Source organism: Rattus norvegicus, chromosome 15 (assembly GCF_036323735.1).
Source record: "Rattus norvegicus strain BN/NHsdMcwi chromosome 15, GRCr8, whole genome shotgun sequence".
NCBI classification, from domain to species: domain Eukaryota; kingdom Metazoa; phylum Chordata; class Mammalia; order Rodentia; family Muridae; genus Rattus; species Rattus norvegicus.
Window position 1 is genome coordinate 43,754,198 of NC_086033.1, and position 24,172 is coordinate 43,778,369.

A 24,172-nucleotide genomic window follows, 5' to 3' on the forward strand; every position below is an offset into this window, starting at 1 on the left:
AGCAACCACATTGTGGCTCAAATCCATCTATAATGGGGGTCTGATGCCCTCTTCTGGCACACAAGTGTACAAGCAGATAGAGCACACACATATATAAAATAAATAAATAAATAATAAATAGATAAATCTTTTTTAAAAAAGTTTAAATGAGATAGTTTAAGAAAAATAAATCCATCTGGGTGGTGGTGGTGCACACCTTTAATCCCAGAACTTGGGATGCAGAGGCAGGTAGATTTCTGAGTTCTAGACCAACTTGGTCTACAGAGTAAGTTCCAGAACATCCAGGGCTACATAGAGAAACTCTTGTCTAGAGAAAAAACAACCAAATCAATGAGTAAATAAATCTTAAAAATTAAAAAAAAAATACATTAAGGCTGGGGATTTAGGTCTGGTAGAATGCTTGTCCAGTAAGCTCAAAGTCCTGGGTTTAATCCCCAGTATTGCAAAAATAAATTAATAAGTAAATAAATATCTGTAATGGTGATACATACATGTAATCATAGCACGTGAGATGTGGAGGCAGGTAGATTTCTGGGAGTTCAAGGGCAGGTCGGGCTATACAGAGAGGCCCTGTCTTTTTTTTTTTTTTTTTCCTTTTTTTCAGAGCGGGGGACTGAACCCAGGGCCTTGCACTTACTAGGCAAGCGCTCTACCACTGAGCTAAATCCCCAACCCCCCTGTCTTTTTTTTTTTTTTAAAGCAAATAAATAAATAAAAATTATAAAAAGGAAAAATCAGGCGGAGATGTAGCTCAGTTGGTAGCGTGATTGCTCAGTATGCATGAATGAAGCCCTGGGCTTGGTTCCCAATGAAACAAAGACGGGTGTCGGTGCATGCCTGTGACCCCTGACCTTGGGAAATGGGAAAACCCTTATCTATCTAAAAACCTCAGTGTAGGCCTACAGTGTTAAAGACCCCATCTCAGAAAACACAAACAAAAACCAGAGTCAGACACTTTTAAACTTTTATGAAGCCTGGCAGTCTAAATCTTGCTGTGCTGTTCACTCCAGCTGAAGACCTACTATGTGTATGCAACTTTCATTTAGCTCAACAAGCATTTCTGGAGCCCTGGGTTTTCCTACGAAGACTCATTTCCCTTCCGTCTCAGACACCCCAGTCCCTGGGCTGCAATTAACAGTGACACGTTTTGTTTTACGTATTGCTCCTCAATTATGAGGGAACAGCAGTCTGCTCTCCAGGAGGCCAAGTGTCCTTTGGGGCAGGGACCATATTGCAAACTTCAGGGTGATCAAGAGAGACTTGAGATGGGTGACTATACAGAAGCAGTTGAAGACAACTGGGAACAAGAACAGAAAGCCACGTATGGACTGCATATGTTCCTTCAATAATAACATATACAATTCCAATCCACATTTCATGTTAAGGAGAGGAAGGCTTCCTGTATTAAATAAAGTCATCGATATGATGTGATTCCCTACAACACTCTATTCTTAGCTCAAAACAGAACTCTTTCCTGAGTTAAGATTTCAAAGGGAGCAGCACTCTTGGGTGACTTATACCCTGGGCAGGATGGTCCTGAAGTAGGTATGGTAGGCATTTTAGATTAGTTAAGTTATCCATGGGGGCTATCTTGTACACAGCAGGATATTGGTGACATCCTTGCCTTTTAGCAACTTAGATGACAGTGGGGGACCCCCTCCCCAACACCAATAAGAAATATCTCCAGATATTATTAAGTGTTCCTGGGGACAAAAATCACCCCTAGTTGTAAATTATCTCCTGTAGGAATTTTGGTTCCGGTTGGATAATTTTCAACAAATAATTGAAGGCAGGAAAAAGAGCATATTATTTTTTTTTTTTTTTTGTTCTTTTTTTTCGGAGCTGGGGACCGAACCCAGGGCCTTGTGCTTCCTAGGTAAGCGCTCTACCACTGAGCTAAATCCCCAGCCCCTATTTTTTTTTTTTAATTTATTTATTGTGTATGCACAGTCTGAGGATAACTTGCTGGGGTTGATTCCCTCTGCCACCTTGTACATGCTGGGCTCTAAATTGGAGGAGGACATCAGGCTTGGCCACAAGCAGTGTTACTCACAAAGCCCTCTTGCCAGTACCCAGGACATACTGTTTTGTTATTTGCTGGGAGCTAGGCAATATCTCTTGTTACTCTGCTTTGTTTTATAGATCAAGAAGCCGATGTTTAGGGTTGAACCTGCTGAAGAAGTTGATGCTAGTTCAGCGCTTAAAATAGGATGTGACTTCCAAAACTTTACTAACACTCCACTGCCTCCTAGAAATGCAGGAAGTCCCAAATTGGAGGTGAACTGCAACTTCAAAATATTTTAAAACATTTTTTGGGAAGGGAAAGGCTGTTACTCTTTTACTCATTAAATTTGATTGTACACACACACACACACACACACACACACACACACACACGCTTAGACATTCGCACATGCCCCTCTCCACCGTCCTTGGCCTTATCTAAGAAAAACATAGAACTACACAATGGAACAGCTTCGATTCTCCCTGTTACAAATTATCCAAAAGCCAGAGCCTAACGGTGCCAAAAAGCAACCGGTATTGTTTACACAAGGGTTGAAGGCTAATAGTTAACTTTCTCCCATTTAATTCCAGAAACAGTAAACATCGCCTCGCGTTACAACTACAAACGAATAAATGTCATAAAAGCGGGGAAGAACACTCTTGGTCCAAAGCGAAATGGAAAGGTTGGGTTTTCAAGCGCTTCCGCCCTCGCGCGCCGCCTCCCGCTACCCGGCTTCGGGTCCCTGTCGCCCTCGCCAAGCTCCTGTCCCTGGCGCCTAGAGCTTCTGGCTTCCTTTCCCGCCCTGGGGCGCGCTGGAAAAACAACAGCCAGAAACTTTGGCTGGCTTTGCAGTTCGGTTGGGGAAAAAAAAAAAGGAGTGGGGGTAGCAAGATACGCTATACGTAGTTCGGTTCCGGGCGGTGCTGAACGTTCGGATTTCGGGGTGGGGGCTGGGGAAGTGGGTCACAACTCGGTCAGGTTCAAGTGCGCATGTGTGAGAGGAGTCGCTCCAGCACTTATTGAGCGCCCACTGTGTACAGCCAAGCAGTGTTTGTGGAGCGCGCGCGCGCGTCCGGGGCTGGGGGCGCGCGAATCGTGCGCGCGCGTGGCCGGGGGTGTGTCCCCGCGTCTAGCTGGCTGGCTCGCTGGCGGACTGGCTGCGAGCGGCTCGGCGCGCTCCCTTCCCGGGCGGGGGAATCCGGGCCGGGTTGTGGCCGCGGCCGCGTACGTGAGCGCAGTGTCCCGGAGAGGGAGGGCAGGCCGGCCAGGTGGGCGCGAAGGCGGCGGCGCGGGAGGCGGCGCAGTGCAGGAGCCGCGCCGGTGGCGGGCAGGGCCGCGGCCGCTGCAGGGAGCCGAGCTGTCCGGGCCAGTGGCGGGCCGAGGTGAGCTGCGCGCGGGACCTCGCGGGGGTTGCAGCCCCGGACTGGGGCCGACAGCCGGGGGTGGGTGGGGGACCCAGGAGGCTCGCGCGGCCCGGGCAGGACTGGGGCTGCTGCGGCGCTGGCGGGGTGACTGGGTGGGGGTGGCCGCTCGCCCTCTCACGCGTCGCCTTGTTTATGTCGCGGGTCCTACGGCCGGATCTCCCTCCCAACTTTGAGCGGTGGCCGGGAGTGGCCTCGCGGGGCCACACTGACCTGTTAACCTGCTCCTTTTCCGGCTGGGCCGTCAGCCCTGCGCTCCGCGCGCCCCTGCCCTCTCCAGATCCAGAGAGCGCGGTGCTGCGGGACTGACCTCGCGACACACCCTCTCTCAACCCTCTTCTTGCGGCCCCTGTCGCAGCCCCCTTGGCTCTAAGCCTTCCCGGCTCATCCCCGGTCCCTCCCTGGCCGTGGCACTGTGGGCCTCTGGAGTGGCCGATGGGGGCCTGGAAAGGGAGTTTGTCATGGGCAAACAATTCCAAGGCTTCCTGCCTGGGAGTTAAGGCTCTGCGCCTTCACTTTAGGGCCCACTTGGAGATCTAAAGAGACCCACCTGCCAGCAATCCTGCGCAAGCCCTGTTTTCCATCCCTCCCTTTCCTGTGGTTCTGGAGGACTTCCACCAAGCATGGGTTCCCATGATGCCAGGCCATGGCACAGGGGCTATCTATAGTTCTTCACAGCTTTCTGCACTCTCCCTTAACAGAAAGGTGTAAAGTGGAGCGGTTTGTTTCAAAGTGAGCAATCAACAGGTATTGTAACCTGGGGACATCCTCCTAAGGGGGTGTGTAAATAGAGGTTCTTGCTTCGGAAGGGTGAAACACAAGGAAATTGGTTAGCCCACAGGTACCTCTGAGAAGCCACTCTCCCCTCTCCCCACTGCCAGGCTTTCTGGATGATGTTTAGAGGCACGTGAAAGACTAGAGAGATGATTTGAAAGCTCAAATTTAAATCAGTGTGCTCCGGCTGCAAAGTTAATGCACGCATTGAGGCACAGGAGGCATGGTGGTTAAAGGTGGGGAAGGGAACGCAGCACTCAGTTTGAAATAGTTTCCACTTGTGGACAATTCCCTGGCAAGACTCAAAGTCAAGAAGGAAGAGTTCACAGGTGACAAGCTTGCAAAAGGATGTCCAGGGGCTTGCTTGTCTCAGTGAGAAAGACTACAGAAGACACATAGATAATCCCCCCCCCCCCCCACCACAAGGGCTTATAATCTCTCGGAGGACATAGAAAGACTTGAGCATGTGAAATAAGACTCCAGATGGGGCACAGTTAGTTGTTACAATGCCAGGTGCAGAACTGGGTGCTGTTGGAGGTCACAGGGGGTGGGAGGGGGAGTTACGGACTGGGCTTACCAAACCTGTGCCATGTCCTTGAAAGATGACACTTATGAAAATGGGATACAAAGTGGGGACGAATATGGGTTTCTCTAGAAATCAGGAGATGGCCTTGGCCCTTCTGGAATGTTTCTTGAACAGTGAGAGATAGAGGGTCAGTGTCTGGGATTGTGAAAGTCCTAGAAAGTCAGACTGAGGAATGAGACTTTTATCCAGGGTGTACTGGGGAGACATCAGGCTTGGGGGTGAGGTAACAAGGGCATTGGTAAAGAATTTTAAATCCGATGGTAGGAGACAGACCAGTAAGGAGCCCGTTGCACTTTTGGTGTGCCGTGCGTTTGGACTTGGTTTGACTGGAAGACACTGCTGTTGAAATAATCTGTTGACAGGGGCAGGGTGAAGGGAAGAAGGGAATGAGAATTAATTCCTGGAGGAAGCTGATCACACACCAGGGCATGGAGCTGCTGTAGTTGGTAATTGGAATGGGAAATGTGTGTTTTCATAGAGAAGATAATTGCCATTTGGGCTCTAGAGAAGTCTCTTGCGTTTGCGTTACTGCGAGGCAGGTATGTAGGGGCTCGTAACTGTGGCTCTGAGAGGTGGGAGCCCTGGCGAGGAGTGTATGGAGACCAGTCAGGGAGCTCAGGGAGCAAGCTGGGGGTTGTCTTGGTCATAGGAGCTGCAGAGAATTCATGGAGGACTGAGGGTCTGACCCACGGGGCTTCTGTTATGACCTCCTTTTACTGGACACTGTCTGGCTTTGACCCTGGAGATGGAGGAGCAATACTGGGGTGGGGAGTGGGCTTCTAGGGAAATGAGGCCATTTATTATAACCAAGGGGGCGAGGGTGGAGGGAAGTGGAGTGGGCTTTGCTTGGCTGCTGCACGCTGAACTTTACTCTTTACAGAGATATTAAGGTAGGTCTCCTGCCCTGTTTGTGCAGGGGGAGGGTTGAACTGCAAGACAACCTAAAGACAGAGGAATTTAGGACCTTTCGTAGGCCTGGCTTATCCAGTCCCATCCAGTTACCCCTTCCCAGGATTCTGGTGAGAAGAAGGCATGCAAGGGAGCTGGCACTCTTTTTACTTTTTTTTTTGTCCCCTGCGCGCGCTCTGGATTCTGCTCTCTTTTTGCAAGAGTGACTTAGGGTGATTTGCTGAACCAATTCCCAAAGCCTCAGCTTGCAACATCAGAATTTGAAGGATGGTTGGTTACAAATGGTTGTGGAGTGAGCTGGGATCTCCTTTGAGCTGCTTATTTCTCTTGAGATGCAGACTCAGTGAATGAGGGAAGAGGGGCTTGAGGGATGGGGGCTGGAGGCCATAAGAACCATATTCTTTCTTACCTTTTCCTTCTCTTCCCTTTCTTCTTCTTCCTTCCTTTCTCTTCCTCCTCCTCTGTAATCTTCCTTGCTCTTTAACCCAGGAACCTTGAATTCACAGCAATCCTCCTGCCTTGGCAGGCCTGAGCCATCGGCAGGCTTTTCCCTTATAGTGACTAATTGTGCAGAGCAGACCTCAGATGAATTCTTCGGTTCATCATAGGGCAGTGTTTGTATTTGTATGCAGTTGTGACTATGACCTAAGGTAAAAGAGAAAGTTGAGGCATCTGACAAGATGGCTCAGTGGGCTTGCTGTTGAGCCTGATGACCTGACTTTGACCCCTAGAATTCACACACACACTCTCTAATAATGAAAGGAAATTTATATGGTGAGTTTATATACCTAATTGTGTATATAAAAATCTATTTCAGTTTGTGAAGTCTTAACCTCTTTTCTTGGTGCAGACTTGGACTTTTTTACTGTCCATTCTGTTCCATTTCACCAAAAAATTCTATTGTTTCCCACCAAGTGGATCCAACTACTACTCTCTAGTGGATCGTAGCCCACTCACGTTTGAAATGCACGGGGAGACTTTCCACATTCTTGAACTACTTATGAAGCTGTCTGTGAACAGAGCTACACCTCCCAGAGCTGAAGGTAGCTGAAAGCCCAACGAAGAGGTGGAAGTTTGTGGTCTAGTTGGAGAGATAAGATGTATCCTGGAGAAGGGGCAAGGCAGAGTGTTAAATGCCAAGATGAGAAATTAGTATTTGAAAGGGCTGGAGAAGAGGAGGGCGGGGCGGCCCAGTGGTGTGTGCTGATGGGCTTGGGAATAACCAAGTCTGGGAGGAAGTTTGGGGCATCTCAGGGCTGTGTGGGAAAGACACATAGTGAGTGAGGGCTAGGTAGGGCTAGGGATGTATCCCGTGATTGTGTGTAAGAGGGAGCAGAGATTTTTGTGAAGGAGGACAGGAAAGGTGGTCTAGAGGCTTGTGTAGTGTAGGGCTTGTGCACATGTCTGGTGCTTTATAGGTTAGACAACACCAAAGTTCCAAAGGTTTTCTTTTTCTTTTTTGTTTTGAGACAGTTTCACTATGTATCCCTGGCAAGCCTGTAGACCAGGGTGGTCTCCGACTCACAGAGATCTGCTTGCCTCTGCCTCCAGAGTGCTGGGATCAAAGGCTTGCATCACCAGGCCCGAGCCCCACAGTTTTAAAAAAATTGGGAGCAGGCCAGAAAAAAACCTGGATTTAGGGCTTCCTCAAGTTGAGGGATGTTTGCCTGGTGAGTACAAAAGACAAGCGTTATAGTCCCCTGTTGTCTCAGTGTCTCTGGCACTTTGAATCCGTCTTTGCATTCTTTGCATATATAGGCGTTTGGCTTTGGGACCTCAGGTTTCAAGACCTTAAATGCCAAGGCAGGGAGCCTGGAATCTATGTCATGAACTCTGGCTGGCCACTGGAAGATTCTGTAAGGGCATGACATGGAATCTGCTGGGATATTTGCGTGCAGTGAATTTGTGTTATGCGAATCAGAGGCTGTTGCTCCTGAGGAGAATGGATCCTGGAAATACTTTATATGATCAGAATTCTATTTTTTTTAGATTTATTTTTACATGTGAGTGTTCTGTCTGCATGCATGTGTGTATACCACAGGAGTAGTGCACATGACAGCCAGGGGAAGATGCTGGATCTCCTAGAACGGAGTTAGGACTGTGAGTCTCCATGTGGCTCCTGGGACTATAACCTGGGTCTTCTGTAAGAGCAGAAAGTGCTCTTAACCGCTGAGCCATCATTCCAGCCCCAGAATTTTTTTCTTTTCTTTTCTTTCTTCCTTGTTTTTTGTTTGTTTGTTTTTTGTTTTTTGAAACAGGGTTTCTTTCTCTGTGTAGCTCTGGCTGCCCTGGAACCTGATCTATAGAACACACTGGCCTTGAATTCACTGAAATCTGCCTGTGTCTGCTGGGACCAAAGGTGTTCGTCACTACCACCCAGAATGGTATTTTTTTTTTTTTTGGTTCTTTTTTTTCCGGAGCTGGGGACCGAACCCAGGGCCTTGCGCTTCCTAGGCAAGCGCTCTACCACTGAGCTAAATCCCCAACCCCTTGGGGGAAACTTTTTTCTTTGAAGTTTAACTATATTCTTGTTTTTTTTTTAAATACGTGTGTGTAGGATGCAGCAGTGGCCAGGAGTCAGCTGAGTCCTGTCAGACTGAATCCGTTTCCTGTTTTACGTGACCGAGGGCTAGCAGCTATTTTACATTTTGGCTTTAGTAAACTTAAAAAAAAAAAACAAAACTATTTTCATTTTTAAAATCAGCTTATAATGTGTTAGCCTTGTGCCTTTTTGAACGAGGGGTGGCTTGCTTGTTTTGTGGCTCCTCCCCCATCTCCTCACCCCTGCTTCACCCATCCTCCTTTTGTATCCTTGAGACCCGGAGGTTATTCTCCTCTTTCATGTCCCATGTGTCCTCTGCCTCTGCTTCTCCATTTTGCCTCATTCCCCAGCATTACCGTCCCTGGGCTCTTTTCTAGATGTTTAGACTCAGTTCCTAAAGTTTTTAACATCCCTCCCCCTCAGACAGACTTTCTCTGTGTAGCCCTGGCTGTCCTGGAAGTCACTCTGTAGACCATGCTGGCCTTGAACTCACAGAGATTTGTCTGTTTATGCCTCCTGAGTGCTGGGACTAAAGGTGTGTTCGCCACCCAGCTGTATTTCACACTTGAAAAGAAAAGAAACAAAAAGAAAAAACCACACACACACTTGTTCGTGTCAAATCATAGGTGGTCAAGTGTGGTGGGCTGCTTGGTGTTATTAATTTGATTTGACAGTCACATGCAAGAACTTAATTATTGGCACCCAGTCAGCCTCGAGGGAGGTCTGGAAGCAAAAGCTCTGTGGCACTGCTGTTGGTTGGTTCAGCAGTTTCCCGGTGTTGGGGGCATCTGTGTTTATCCAGTTTAGGAGTCACAGAAGTGGAAGGGTTTGTTTATTTTACAGAAAACCAAGGTTTGGTCATGGAGAATGAGGAGCATGAATTAGAAAGAAATTCAGTAAGGAATGAATGTCTAGGGCGGCTTGAAACATTTCAGATGTGGAGGTAAAGACACTTGCTCTAGCGCAACAAGTGTGACCTCTGAACTTGTGAAGATGGAAGTCCTCTGACCTCCACACACATGCGTGACCCACCATCATGCACATATGGTACGATACCACTTAGAAAATTAAAGCCAAATCGAGCTTTAACGTTTGGAGATGTTTACACATTCCGATCAGAAGTTCCTCTTCTGAGACCATATCTAAAATGTAGATGATGTTTTACACAGAGATTACCCAGAAATCGGAGAATATATATTGAAAAACGATGTCATTATGTAGCCCAAGATGGCCTCGGGTTCACAGCAGCCCTCCTGCCTCCACCTCCTAAGTGGTGGGGTTGCAGGCAGTTTGAGTGGATGCATGTTTTATGATGGTGGAACACTCCAAGGTTATGAAAAGTAATATTTAGGAATTGTTTAAAAAATAACCAAGACGATGTTTCTGCCGAAGATGAACTCAAACGTTTAGTAAAAAGCAGTGGTGGGGGTTGGAGACATGACATGTGCTCCTGACACTAATACGACTCACACTGATGCTGCCTCTAAAGCTGACGGGCTTTCAGGCCTCTAACTGCAGACACTGAGTGAGCAGATCGCAGGTCAGCACGTAGAAGGGTTTGTCCAGTTGGCAGGCTGTCCAGCAGTGGACATGACTGCCTGTGCAGTAGTGAGCTTCCCATTGTTGGGCGCATTCAAGTTGGATCTAAGCTATTGATCAGGGATGTTTAGAAAAGAAGGAAGGGAATCAGGTGCTCTCTAGAGCCTGTTTTGAGTTTCAGTGACTCTGTGACTTGTCACAGCCCAACGATGACATGGAATGGTGGCTGTACCTCTTGGAATCAACCTCACCACCTAAGTTTCTAAGAAAGTTTTTGCTCCGTTTTTTCAGTACTGGGAATGGAACCCGGACCTCACACAAAGGCAAGAGCAGGGTTTGTATCCCAGCCTGGTTCTAGCCTTTTTGAGACGGTTGGGACTTGTTTTTGTGATTGTTATAATTGAATTCGGTCCTCAGGAAAGGTAAGGAAGAGGGGAGATGGCAAATCATAATGAACACTCTGCTCTGTTAACTTTTGAGTATGAGTGGGGTTTGTATATGTATGATTACGTGCGTGCGTGCGTGTGTGTGTCTCTGTGTGTGTGTGAGTGTGTGTGTGTGTGAGAGAGAGAGAGCATGGATGTGGAGGCCACGTGACCATCGGGTGTCTTCTCAGCTGTTCCTCACGTTAGCTAGTTATTGATACAGGGCCTCTTACAGGACCTAGAGCTCACTGACTCTGGCTAGTCTAGCTCATGAGTTTGTGGTAGGGATCCTCTGTCTCTACCTCCTGAGTGCTAGAATTAAAAGTGCCAGCATGTTTGCTTAGATTTTAGTGGGTCTGAACCCCTGTCCTCAAGTTCTTTACCCACTGGGCTGTCTTCTCAACCTTAGGTTTTTTTCTGAGACAAGGTCTCACTGTGTCCTCTTGGCTAGCATGGCATTTTATATATAGACTAGGCTGGTCTTGAACTCATAGAGATTTACTGGTCTCTGCCTCTCAAGCGCTGGGATTAAAACCATGTGCTACCATACCCGGCCCTTCTTTTCTTTTTTGAGACAATTTCTCACCTAACATGAACTGGATTTATACTCACAGCTGTGCTCTTGCCTCAGTCTTAAAAGTACAGGTCTGGGCCACACCACCAGCTCCGGGTGTTCGGGGTGAATTTTGCTGTTGTTGGTACTGCTTGGATGGCCCTGCAGCGGGCAAATCTCAGCTCCTTAGAGACTATGTTGGTTGAGTTTATCTTCCAGGACTGTCACAAGCTGATTTCTGTCTTCATGCGGTTCATGCTTCTATTTTGGCATTCGAAGAACCATCATCTGACAAGAAGCGCTCTCTCTGTTCATCTGGCTATGGTAATTCGGGAGCCCAGCAACTCAAGGGGTGCGAAAAGTGACGCTGAAGAATTTGGTTGTGTAGAACTGAAACAAGATATTTGCACACTTGTTTGTTTTTGACACAGGGTCTTAGTATGTGTGTTTGATGGTCTTGAACTTATGACCCTCCTGTGTCTGTCTTCTGAGTCCTAGGGTTACAGGCATAGCATGACCGCTGAGCCTGGCCGAGACTGTAGATGTGGACGGCTAAGCCCGGCTCTTGCTCACGTGGGATGATGACCCAGCTCTCCTTTATTTCCATGTTGCTTGTGCTTTACATGGTGTCTGTACTTTTCTGGATGCTGGAAACTGCTTCTTTGGCCCACATGTGGGTTGATGGAGAAAAGTTAAGACTAATATGTAATTCTTCTTGTGCAATGTTGAGGAGGGGACCTAAGGCCTTATACCTGCTAGATAAGGACTGTATCAGTAAGCTACATTCCTAGTTCTAAGTGTGTGTTTGTGTGTGTGTGTGTGTGTGTGTGTGTGTGTGAGAGAGAGAGAGAGAGAGAGAGAGAGAGAGAGAGAGAGAGAGAGTGTGACCTCAGGTGTTGTCCAGTTTTTTGTTTTTGTTTTTTGTTTTTTGTTTTTGAAACAGGGTCTCACTGGCCTGGAACTTGCCAGAGATTTGCCTGTATACAAGTGCAGTATGCCTGGCATTCATTCATTCATTCATTCATTCATTCATTCATTCATTCATTTATTTAACATGGATTCTGGGGATCAAACTCAGATCCTGCCCTATATCCCCAGTCCCTTCAGTTCTTGCTTGTTGGAGATAAAGTATGTAGAAGTTCAAGTCGGCCTGAGATATCTCAGTTTGTATCCCAGTCTGGCTTTGAATACTCCGTCTTCCTGCTTCAGCTTCTCAAATGCTGGGATTACAAGTAGAGAGAGCCACATCCAGATACTTTTTCTCTCCTTTTTATTTTTTTTTTTAAATTAAAAAAGCAAACTGGTAAGAATCAGCAGTTCTCAGTTTTATTTTGTTCTCTGAGTACTGGGAAGTCATAAAACTTGGTTAAAAACAGCCAGCCAGTGGCTAAATGCAGGCAGTAATAAAACGTTTTCTCCTCCCTCTCTGTCATTCTGAGACAGGGTTTCTCTGTGTAGCCCTGGCTATCCAGGCTGGCCTTGAACTCTTACAAGAGAGAGTTCTGCCTCTCCCTCCCAAGAGCTTGGATTAAAGGCATTTGCCCTTACCACTGGGCTTTTTTTTTTTTAAATAGCTTTATTTATTTTAATGTGTAAGAGATTTGCCTTAATGTATGTCTGTGTACCATGTGTGCGCCTCATGCCTGAGGTAGCAGAAGAGAGTGTCAGACCCGTGGTACTAGAGTACTAGGATAGTTTTGAGCCACTGTGTGGGTGCTGGGAACTTGAGTCCTACAAGATCTGTAAGTGTTTGTAACCACTGAGCCATCTCTCTAGCCCCTTGTCATCTATTTTTATGTAGCTGTCACTGTGTTGTGCATGCTCCTTACATAGTATAGCAGAGGTCTCTGGTGTCCTATAAAGCAGTTCAGGGTCCCATGGCTTAGCTGTGTTTGAGATTTTATTTATTTATTTTTTTAAAAAAAGACTGGGCCTCTCCACAAAGCTCTGGCTGTCCTGAAACACACAATGTAGACCAGGCTGGCCTCAAACTCAGAGATCCATCCAACTCTGCCCCTTGAGTGGGTTAAAGACAAGTACCACCACTCCTAGCTGGGTGGTTTTTTTTTAAGGTATAATTTACATACAGGGAAATTTCAGATTTTTGTGTTTTAGTTTTCGCAGAAACCATGTGTATGAGTAAATAACACTGTCTGGGGCTGAGGCTGTTATCACTGGGGTGTGATTTCCTAGCGTGCATAGGGCCTGGGTTGGATCCCTCTGTACAATAGTCGGTCGGCTTCCTGCATAACTAGGTGACCCGGTAATGCTGTAGCGTTTTTCTTACGCGTTGTTTAGGTTCTTCCTCTTTAGTAGCTCAAGGGATCTCGATCGGTTCCCAGCTGGAAGAGTCAGAGGAAGCACGATGGGGCAGGAACTGTCTTACTGCTGTGTGCGTGCGTGCCGTGTGCATGCCTGTGTGCCTAGGGTGTGTTTTAGCTTGTTGATTTGGAGCCCTGCAGTATGGGTTAGAACTGGAACTGTTCCAAGGAGGTCCCTTTGGATTACCAAAGTCCCCATGACATACTCCCCACCCCCCACCCCCCACCTGACATAAAATTTAACCATCTGCAGAGTTTCCACAGAGTTAACTTGAGTTGTGCTTGGGAGATTGAAATAAGATCCGTGTTGCAAAACGAGCTGCTGGCTTGAAGCACACACAGTCTGTGCACTGCTGAGCTTGCAGCCCTCAGGCAGGCAGGGGCCAGATTCCAGTGGAAATCACTCTTAACTAAACACATTATTAAAATGTATTGAGCAGGGCCTCAAACTCTTCTTTAAAAAAATTAAATGAGTGAGAGTTTTATTGCATAAATAATATACGGACACTCTACAGGGGAAGGAAAATGCAGACTTTAAGCAGGCAAAAAAAAAAAAAAAAAGAGGCTTTCTTGACAACCATTTTTAATCCTAGTCTCCTCCCCCCTGCCCCCAGAGGTTAACCACTGTCCTAGGGTTGTTGATATTCTTCGGGTGCTTTGTGTACTTACAGCTGGGCCTCTTGGACTTAGGAGTCAAAGATACTCTACTGCATGTGGGTATCTTAGCAGGGTATCTTGTTAGTGCGTGTGAAGTCACCTCAGTCTTATCTCCTCCTAAGATTTAGAAGGCTGAACAACTGTTTCATTCTTTCCCAACTGATGGACATAGGAGTTAACCTCTTTTTCTGTTCGGAAAGTCCTTAGAGAAAACATTATTGCAGCTCTTGGGAGGTTTCTCTTGGGTGGGTACTGGAGAAGAGGAGTTCTTGGGTAGTAGGGTAAGGATTGTACATCCTGATGAAGACACAGATAGGGGGAACTTCTGAATTTTGTTACCATAGACAGCAGGATGCCTGCATTGTACTCTGAGAGCAGAACTTAGGGAGTGCTAGGCGTGTGTGTTCTCTGGATCTCACCCGCCAGGCAGGCCAAGTACTGGTAGGTGAGAAAGGTTGGTGTCTAAGAAAGGCCCCTTTGGACCGGGTAGCTGATATCTGGGCCCATGTCCAGAGGACTTTGGTATGTTGATAGTGTCTGTGTGAAGAAGAGTCACAGGGTGGATGAACAGTGCGGTGGACCCACAATGGGCGATTCTCAGCTCTTCACTCTCACTGGAGACTCCACCACCTCTAGGGCTTCTCCTTGAGCTCTTCGGAATACCAGGCATGGTTTCACGGCTCAATCTGGGGTGGAGCACAGGGAGGTGGTTTTAATTTTCTGTGAGAGTGCTTAGGCCCCGGCCACACAGGTCACTAATGGTTTATGTTGGAGAAAGAAGCTGCGTGTCTTTCTCCCATTCACACTTTCAGCCATGGATGTCTGCTTTTTGCAGAACTCCTAGATGGCACCAGCACTAATTAGGTCCCATTGATGGAGCCGAAGTAGTAAGGGAGGGTTATGGCCATGCTCCTGTTCCAAGGCTAGCCATGTGCTGATAAGACCGGTCACCCATACAAGAGGTAGCATCCTTTATGGTTTGCATGATTTCCTGGGTTTTGCCTTCAGATCCCTGTGCAGGTAGTGAAGGCAGCTTGTGTTGTGACCCTAGGGACACTTGGGTCATTTGTTCAAGCGGAGGAATGCATTCACATTTTTGCTTGGAGGGCTCAGGTGACTTCCCTCTGCTCTCCTACAGGTGTTTGCAGACTCTCCTTTTCTGTTCTTTCAGGATTTGATGTCCAGACTTGCATACCCCTACCTTCCTCCCACTTGGCAGGTTATCCCAGAGCCCCCTGGGCTCTGACCTTTTCAGCTTCTTCTGTCTACCACATAGCATAGAGCTCTGCAGGTTGTCTCTCTTTCAGGGGAGTGAACATTGTCACCAGGGTGGATAGTTTCCTAATTTTATGGGGGTCGCCTCCTTCTTTCCTTCCTTCCTGATTTTTTAAAGTTAGTTAACTTTTTTTTTATTTGCAGTGTATTGGGCAGGATGACTGTCTTTATAAAAAAGATTTATTTGGGGGGCTGGAGAGATGGTTCAGCAGTTAAAAGCACTGACTCCTCTTCCAGAGGACCTGGGCTCAATTTCCAGCAACCACATGGCAGCTTAACACTGTCTATAACTCCTGTTCCAGGGGTTCCTATACTCTCACACAGACACACATTCAGTCAAATCACCAATGTATATAACACAAAAATAAATATATTAAAAAGAGAAGATTTATTTGTCTGTGTGTTTTCCAAGTGTAAGCATGCGTCCATGGAAGGCAGAGGGATTGGATCCTCTGAGGCTTAAAGCTGGCGTTCCAGGCAGTCGTGAGCTATGCCAAGTGGGTGCTGGGAACTGAACTTAGGCCCTCTGGAAGACCAGCAAGCACTCGTATTTGCTGAGCTGTCTTTCCAACCCCTTACCCCCGAATGTCTTTTTGTTTTGTTTTGAGATGGGAATCTCACTATGTGAGCCAAAGGCATCTTTAAAAAGTCTTGGTCCTTCTGCTCGGCCTTCCCCATGCTGAGATTACAGGTGTGAGCCCTGCATAGATGCTGTCTTGCTTCTGGCCTTTGCGCCTACAGTAGGATGGCATCTGATCCATACGATGTACATGTCCTAGTCTGGGAGGGTTACTGTATGTACTACACTGAGTTTTGGGGGGCGGAGGTGCCTTCCACCATCCTTATCAGGGGTAAATTCTATTTTCTTCTTTTAAATTGTAGTGACTATTTATTGTGTGTGTAGGAGGTGTGTGTGGGGGACATGTATACCCCGGTACATTAAGTAGAAGTTGGTGGACGGCCTATAGGAGTTGATTCTCTCCACCGTGTGAATTCTTAGGTATCAAACTCCAATTGTCTGGCTCATGTGGCGAGGGCCTTCACCTGCTGAGCCACCTCACTGGCTAGCATTATAATCTAGTGTTTCCCCACAATCGTGCCGTCCTGTAGTCTGCCTGTAAATTTGACTGCACCGCTGCCTGCAGTTGAATGTCTATTATTTGCTCCCTGTACTTAGGATTGGATTTAGGGCTTTGTGTATGCCAGCTAAGTACTGTATCACAAACCTGATAACAGCCTCACTCAACCCCATCTCTTTTGCTAGAAGTCTCTTTTGGGGAGATGTTACAAGCATGAAGGCCCGAGTTTGAATCACCAGAACCTACATATAGCAGGTGCACACTTCGGTAATCCCAGGACCCACATACATTAAGTACAGTGCACACTTCGGTAATCCCAGGACACACATACATTAGGTACAGTGCACACTTCGGTAATCCCAGGACACACATACATTAGACACAGTGCACACTTCGGTAATCCCAGGACCCACATACATTAGGCACAGTGCACACTTCGGTAATCCCAGGACACACATACATTAGGCACAGTGCACACTTCGGTAATCCCAGGACACACATACATTAGGCACAGTGCACACTTCGGTAATCCCAGGACACACATACATTAGGCACAGTGCACACTTCGGTAATCCCAGGACACACATACATTAGGCACAGTGCACACTTCGGTAATCCCAGGACACACATACATTAGGCACAGTGCACACTTCGGTAATCCCAGGACACACATACATTAGGTACAGTGCACACTTCGGTAATCCCAGGACCCACATACATTAGGCACAGTGCACACTTCGGTAATCCCAGGACACACATACATTAGGTACAGTGCACACTTCGGTAATCCCAGGACCCACATACATTAGGCACAGTGCACACTCTGGTAATCCCAGTGCTTCTCTGGTGAACTGGCAGGGGTGGCAGGAGAATCCCTCAAGCGTGTGGGCCAGCTAACCTGGTGTTTGCAGGACACCAGCAAACAACAAAGTGGAAGGCAAAGACTGTTTGCAGGACACCAGCAAACAACAAAGTGGAAGGCAAAGACTAACGCCCCCACACTGTCCATCACATGTGCCCTGTAGCATATGCGCACCTACTCAGTGCACAGATGCCCCCCCCCACCTCTTTTTGGACTCTTGCTACTGCCCAGCTCATTGCTCTGTCCGTATGATATATTAAATTTTTCTTTCTGTTACAAAGATCTTTTTTCTTTATTTTTAATTGACCATCAAATTTATACCTATTTTTAGGTGGTGGCGGTACATGTGTGTATCTAACATTTACTGCATAGCTGAGCTCTGGGTTTGGCATGCATTTCCTCATTACTTATTCCTGGGGAATCAGAATATTTAGGAAGAAGAGCTTTGAGACTGCAAAGAACCGAGGCAGCCCCTCTGTGTGTGTCTATATGTGTGTGCACGTGTGTGTGCGTGTGCATGTGTGATGTATATGTGTACTTGTGTATATATGATTGTATCTGTCTTTGTGGGGACCAGGGTTGGGAGCCTTGAGTGCTCTCCACCATCTTCATCTAGACAGTCTCACAACTGAACCTAGAGCTATCTGGCTGGTATGTCCAGTTAGCCAGTTTACTCTGTGGGATCCTCTGTCGCTGCTGGATTTAAACGTGGGCTGCCATGTCTGCCTGGCGTTTATGTGGTTTCTAGGGATCCAGATTTTGATCCTTACAGCTCTTTATTCAGTGACCCATTTCCCCAGGCCCCCAAAGCATTTTTGAAAAGCAAACCAATAGCCAGGAAGTGGTGGAGCACGCCTTTAGTCCCAGCACTCGGGAGGCAGGAGCGGGAGGCTCTCTGCGTTTGTAGCCAGCCTGATCTGAGTGCCAGGATAGCCAGGGCTGTGTGTGTGTGTAAATGCATGTTTACCATGTCATAGGTGTACTAATGGAGACATAACAAAGAAGCTTTATTTTTTTCCTGAAGGTCACATAGTTGGGCAGTCTGAGCTCTTTTGCTGCCTGGGCTGTGAGGTTGTACTTTCTCCTCTGGTGGCCCTGCTGTTGGGGCCCCATCCTGGGTCACTGCCCCAGGGCCCTTTTCCCCTTTCATGCCACAACCACCAGTACCACTTTGACCTCTCTGTGACTTAAGATCTTTAACAAGGAGCCTCAAGAGTCATCCTGCCTAGGCAGCCTTGCCTCTCCTCGCTCGTGCGTGACCATCCTGGTTGCACTGAGAGTTCACAGGACTTTTGGAATCAGATCATCTGAGCTCCCAGCTGAGATCTGTCATTTCTGTGTCTGTGGTTCTGGAAAACTGCTCAAAGTCCCTGGGGCTCAGTTTGCTTATCTGGAAAGTGGGGCGCTTGTGAATTATCTAGGAGGACTAAGTGAAGTAAAAGTTGCAAACCGCTCTGCAAGTTACCGGAGCTTGGGTAGTTGATCAGCAGAGCTATTGGGCTGGTCCTGAACACAGCCTCTGAAGGATTGTGGTTTGTGTGTCAAGTTTCCTATTCCGTGCTCGTCTGTTTATGTTGTAACCAACCGTTCTGATGAAGTAGACAGAGCAGCTGTACTCTGGGATCATAGATGTGTGCCTGTGCTCTGCGAGGCCACACATACTTTTGCAAGGCAAGGTTGGAGCCATCATTGTCGTCTTACTCTACTTAGCGTTGTCTTTGGGAGCTAAGCCCTGACACAGCTATGTCAGCAGATGGCTAGGGGCTGGAGCTTTGCTCAGTGGTACGGAGGGCCCCAGGTTTCTGGTGAGTCAGTGCTCAAGTGTGTCTTAGCGCCAGTGTGGGCCGGATCTGCTCCACGAGGCTGGCCAGGCCACACCCCGGGGAAGTTTGGCAGTCAGCCTTGAACTCCCTGGGCAGGGCCCCAAGACAGATGTAGGCACTGGGGAGTGAGCAGGGGAGCAGCCCCTGGCTGAAGAGAGGTGACAGGCGTCTGGTCATGTGGGAGCCAGGCAGGCCTTCACTCTGGACTCCCTAAATGTCTAGGCTTACATTGAGCACACTCTGAGGACTGAACCCAGGGGGTTTGTTGGCCAGGAGGCCTCTGACAGCAAGAGGTTGGATTTCTTTCCCCACCATCTTGCTGAAGTCAGCCTGGTTGGGATTTCAGTTAATTAGCGGCTCCCCCATAGGCCTCTGGGTTCCCTTGAGAGTGAGTAGTTGTATTTCAGGTTCTGGTAGGGTACCCTGGTAAAGCGCCAGTTCCTAGATGGCTGCTGGTGGACAGTGGCTGTGCAGAGCTCACAGTCATTTGCTACGTTATCTAGCAGGGCCCTCATGGCAGTGAGAGGAACACGGACCCTCCGGATTTGGTGCAGTGTGCAGGCATTGGCTCAGCGAGGCAGATGCAGTCTCACCTTCACAGGTGAGGTGTGGAGCTGCAGACTTAAGGGTGGCAGTTGTTGGTGGCTTCTGGAGTGGACCCTGATTCCTGAGGGGTACTTAGGTGGTGCCTTGCCTCCACCCTCGCTGTTGAGTGTCCCTTGTGTGCGTTTACACCGTGTGCCATCGTTAGCTGTAAATCTCATACTCTAGCCTGGTGCCTGAGTTGGTGGCACATTGGCTGGCACCTGAAGCCTGGTTCTCCGCCCCAGGGAAGGTGCAGGGCTGCCGGATGATATTGATTCAGCCAGGACATCGGCAGGAACTTTGGCTCTTCCTCCAAGCTGCTGCTTGTTTATTTGGCCTTGTCAGGGAATGTGGTAGTTGACTGGAACGCGGCGTCTGAACCCTGCAGCCTCCTTGTTAAAGGGTTTCACCGTCAGCAGCCATTCTATTCATTTGGTGTCACCAGGTTCTGAGGTTAATCCGTTCAAATGGTGGTCAAATTCTAAGGGGTGTTTGCTCTAACCACTTCTTTGGGGGGAGAGAAGAAAGAATTACATCCTATGCCCTGCTTCACTTCCTTCTCCAAGGGGAAAGCATCACCTGTGAGTGTCGGGAGGGAGGGAGCCCGGGTGCTGCTAACACTAGCTTCCCTTTCTGGTTAAACTCCTGTCTCTGCTTTATGTTTTTGGGTGTGGCTCTTGCTAGCCTGGCTTGTCACTCCTTCAGGTGCTTCTCATAGACCTTTCTAGGTGAAAATTGCTCTTCTTCAGAGGTCCCTTTTTTTCCTGGGCCACCCTCCATACTCCCCAGTTCCTGGAGAAGGGAGAACCAGACCCCAGAGGAACCAGCAGAGCTGAAAATGAGCCCCAACCCCGTTCCAAGGGTGGTCTTGGGCAAATGAGTGGCTTTCTTAAGGCACCTTGCTTTCTCAACTACAAAACAGGGTCACTATTGTCCCTCCCAATTAAAAATGATCTTACATTCACTTACTGTGTGCCTGTGCGTGTACCTATGTGCGTCCGTGTGGAGGTCGGTCAGAAGACAGCCTAGCCTGAAGGAATTGGTTCTAGTCTTTTACTATGTGAGTCCCAGGGATCGAGTTCAGGACCTGAGGCTTGGCGATAGGCACCTTTGCCCCTGAGCCTTCCTTGTTGCTTTATTAGGTTACTGGGGTAGGGTAAGGGGTCAGGAAAGCACGGTAGCCCCCAGATCATCTGTTAAGTTGAGAGTAGACAAGGAACCACCTGAGTGTTCCTCCTTTGCTCCTTGAGCTCCAGCACCAGCCTCCCAAGCTCGCTGTGAGAAGCCACCGAACTGCCACCTGTCTGGGGCCTGTCTCCCTGGGGATACTCTGCTCCTAGTTCCCTCCCCTGAGACCTGGCTCTGGGGAGAATGCCAAGTCAGCACTCCTTTATCTCCCGGTCTCCTTCGGGGAGGAGTTTAGCCCAGTTTCAGTCAGGTTTAACCACAACATTCCCTCTCTGTTATGTATTTATTTATTTTCTGCTGGTTGAATAGGGTCTCATTATGTTGCCTAGGCTGTTCTCTGCTTCAGCCTCCTCAGTACCCAGGACTGTAGGGACTGCACCTATATACCGCCTGCTTGTTTGCCTGTTCTTTTCGTGTGTGTGTGTGTGTGTGTGTGTGTGTGTGTGTGTGTGTGTGTGTGTGTGTGTGTTCAGAGCTAGGGATCAAACCCAGGTCCTTGGTGCATGCTAGTCCAGTGCTGGCTCCCCCCATCCCTTTCACCTTTTTAAAGCTTTGAAAATGAGTCCCACTTTGTTTCCCAGGCTTCCCTTGAACTTACCATGTAGCTCAGTCAGGCTTTGAACATGGAATCCTCCTGCCTCCACTTCCTGATTAGCTGGGATCACAGGCCTGCCCGCACTACAATACCTGCCTCTAATCCCCGCTTTTATGAAAACAATCTTAGGACTGAGTTTGAGTGCTGTTTAAGACCCTGCCTTGGGCTGGAGAGATGGCTCAGTGGTCAAGGATACCTGTTGCTCTTGCAGAGAACCTGGGTTTCAGTTTTAGCTTCCATAGGACGGCTCACAACTATCTGATGCTGTCTGCTGACCTCTATGGGAGCCAGGCACGGACGTGGTACACATATAAAGCACTCAAATACATAAAACATGTCTAAAAAACAAAACTGCTTTAATTTTTCTATAAATGCATATGAGTGTTTTGTCTGCATGTGTGTTTGCTACATGTGTGCAGTACCCACAGAGGCCATAAGAGGGCACCAGAACCATTGGAATTGGGGTTGTGAGAGGCCATGTGGGTGCTGGGAATTGAACCTGGGTCATCTGCAAGAGCAGCAAATGTCCTTAACAACAAGACCCATCTCTCCAGCCTTCTGCCTTGATTTGATGTCTGCCTGCATGTCAGGGGAAGCAGCAGGTCTTTTTTAGAACTATTTTTTTTAAAGATTTATTTATTTATTTATTTATTTATTTATTTATTTATTTATTTATTATATATAAGTACACTGTAGCTGTCTTCAGATACACCAGAAGAGGGCATCAGATCTCTTTACAGATGGTTGTGAGCCACCATGTGGTTGCTGGGAATTGAACTCATGACCTCTGGAAGAGCAGTCGGGTGCTCTTAACTGCTGAGCCATCTCTCCAGCCCCTAGAACTATTTTTTTTTTTGTTTCATTTGCAGTTGTATTTGTTTTATGTGTATTAGTGTCTTGCCTGTATCACTTGCACACATTGCTCAAGGAGGCCTGCGGAGGGCATCAAATCCCCTAGAACTGGAGTTACTGATGGCTGTGCATTGCCACGTGGGTGCTGGGAACTCTACCCCTATCCTCTGCTAGAGCAAGTACTCTTTAACTGCTGAGCCATCTTTCTAGCTCCCAATCTATTCTTGAATCTGGGCCCTGGGAAGACTTGATTAAAATAACAAACCTTGACTTACAAAGCAAAGTATTGAGTGTTCCTCAGCAGAAGTGTCTGGGAACAGAAGCATATCAGATATTTGCACCCTGTCCCCAAATTGGGAATATCTGCAAAAATTCATGTCGGAATCCTGAATCATTTGTTTCATAGTCACAGATCTTAAATGTAATTTTACCTATTTCTCTCTCACTGTGTGTGTGTATGTGTATGTATGAATGTATGTATGTATGTATGTATGTATGTATGTATGTATGTATGTATGTGTCATGTGTATAACTGGTGGCCTCTGAGGCCGGAACAGAATGTTGGATCTCCTGGACCTGTTGGTTGCGAGCTGCCATGTGGGTGCTGGGAACTGAATGAACCCTGATGCTTTCTGAGAGCCACAACCGACCGTTCTTAACTGCCAAGTGGTCTTGGGAGCTCCTTGCACATTATTTTTAATGTGCCCATGTTCTCACATGTAGTCACATGTGGACTTTTCATGTTGTGGCACCCACTATACAAAAGCTCTGGGTGTTTGAGGTTTTCAGATGAGAGCCCTCCCTGGGTGCTGGGCGCTGTGCTGAGCATTGTCTTGTTTGACACAGTCGAGCCAGCAGGACAGTTAGGAACAAAGGGCACTGTGTTTCTGAGAGAGCTGGGAGGAGGAGGTAAGTGCGAGGGGCAGGGGCGGGCGGGCAGGGAGCGCGTTGCTGGGGAGAGCTGTGAACTCCTTCCTTTCCCGCTGCAGCACAGAGCTGCCTCTGTCACCCTGTTGAATGCCAGCTGGGCCGTGAGACCCACAGGCGTATTTGCTGACCAGGTTCATTTGTTATTTGCTGGAGACTAGATCAGATGACCCGCTTCTCTGGCCCATCGCTAGAATATGAAAATGGCTCTGTTATTCGAGACCGTCCTTCCCTTCCATTATCCCGTTACATCTGTCTCACAACAGTACAGTAAGAGGCTTCCTGCTCCATTACCGGATGCTGTGGAAAGGGGTCCCGCCCTGAAAAAGACAATAATTAGAATACCCTAAGAATTTAAACTTTACTCTCTGGACAGCTGATTTGAAATTTTGAAAATTAGGTTTTGGGTGTGGGTGTGCATATGACAGTACATGTGTCCAGGTAAACAGTTTGCAGGACTTGGTTCCTTTTTTCTACCAAGTGTGTCCAGGCAATCAGACTCAGGTTGTCATCCATTCACCCAGCCCTAGGCTAGTGGATATAGGAACTGGGGGATGGCTGGGGAGTGCTCTCTGTGCAGGTATGGAGAGCTGTGTCCAGTCCCTCCAACCAATCCAAACTGTGGTAGCTCAAACCTGTAATCCCAGTTCCTACAGTAAGACGGGAGGTCTAAGATCAGAAGTGTGAGCACCCCTAGCCTGGGGTACACTGGTGGGTGAGGACAGACGGACGGACACCTGAGGTCCCCACTGTGCACACACGTGCACACACATGCACACACACACAAAAGAAGTGGACGGATAGCTGAGATTAGAGGCTTTGGGTTAGGGCCTTGGATACCCTCACCAGGATTTAGTCTTTTTTTTTTTTTTTTTTGATTTATTTTTATTTCTAATTATGTGTGTGTGTGGCTTGGTGTGTGCATGCGAGTACTGCTGTCCAAAGAGAGGGCAGGAAATGCCGTCAGAGCTCCTGTGAGTGACATACATGGGTGCTGGGAATCAAACTTGGGTCTTCTGTAAGAACAATTCATGCTGTAAACTGCTGAGCTTTCTTCCTAGCCCCCTTACTGGGGTTTCTCACTGAAACTAGGTAGGGATTTCTCCTGTCTCTGGGGAGGAAAAAAAAGAACCCAAATAGGTTAAGTTTTGTTGTTGTTGTTGGTTTTTTGTTTGATTTGTTTTGTTTTGTTTTTCCTGCAAAGGCTTAAGAAGCACCCGGTAGTGGTGATGGGATATGGCAAAGTGCAAATGG

The 24,172-nt window shown here is 47.8% G+C and overlaps 1 protein-coding gene across 2 annotated transcripts in view; it reads left to right on the plus strand.

The window, feature by feature from the left end:
- The first annotated feature begins 3,152 nt into the window (after positions 1-3,152).
- The window catches only part of Zfp395 (zinc finger protein 395), a 40,164-nt gene continuing 19,144 nt past the window's right edge, over positions 3,153-24,172 (plus strand). For both annotated transcript variants that reach the window (XM_039093335.2, XM_039093334.2), the window contains exon 1: positions 3,153-3,387. The gene's annotated coding sequence lies outside the window, so the exon portion shown is untranslated. The remainder of the gene's footprint in view (positions 3,388-24,172) is intronic.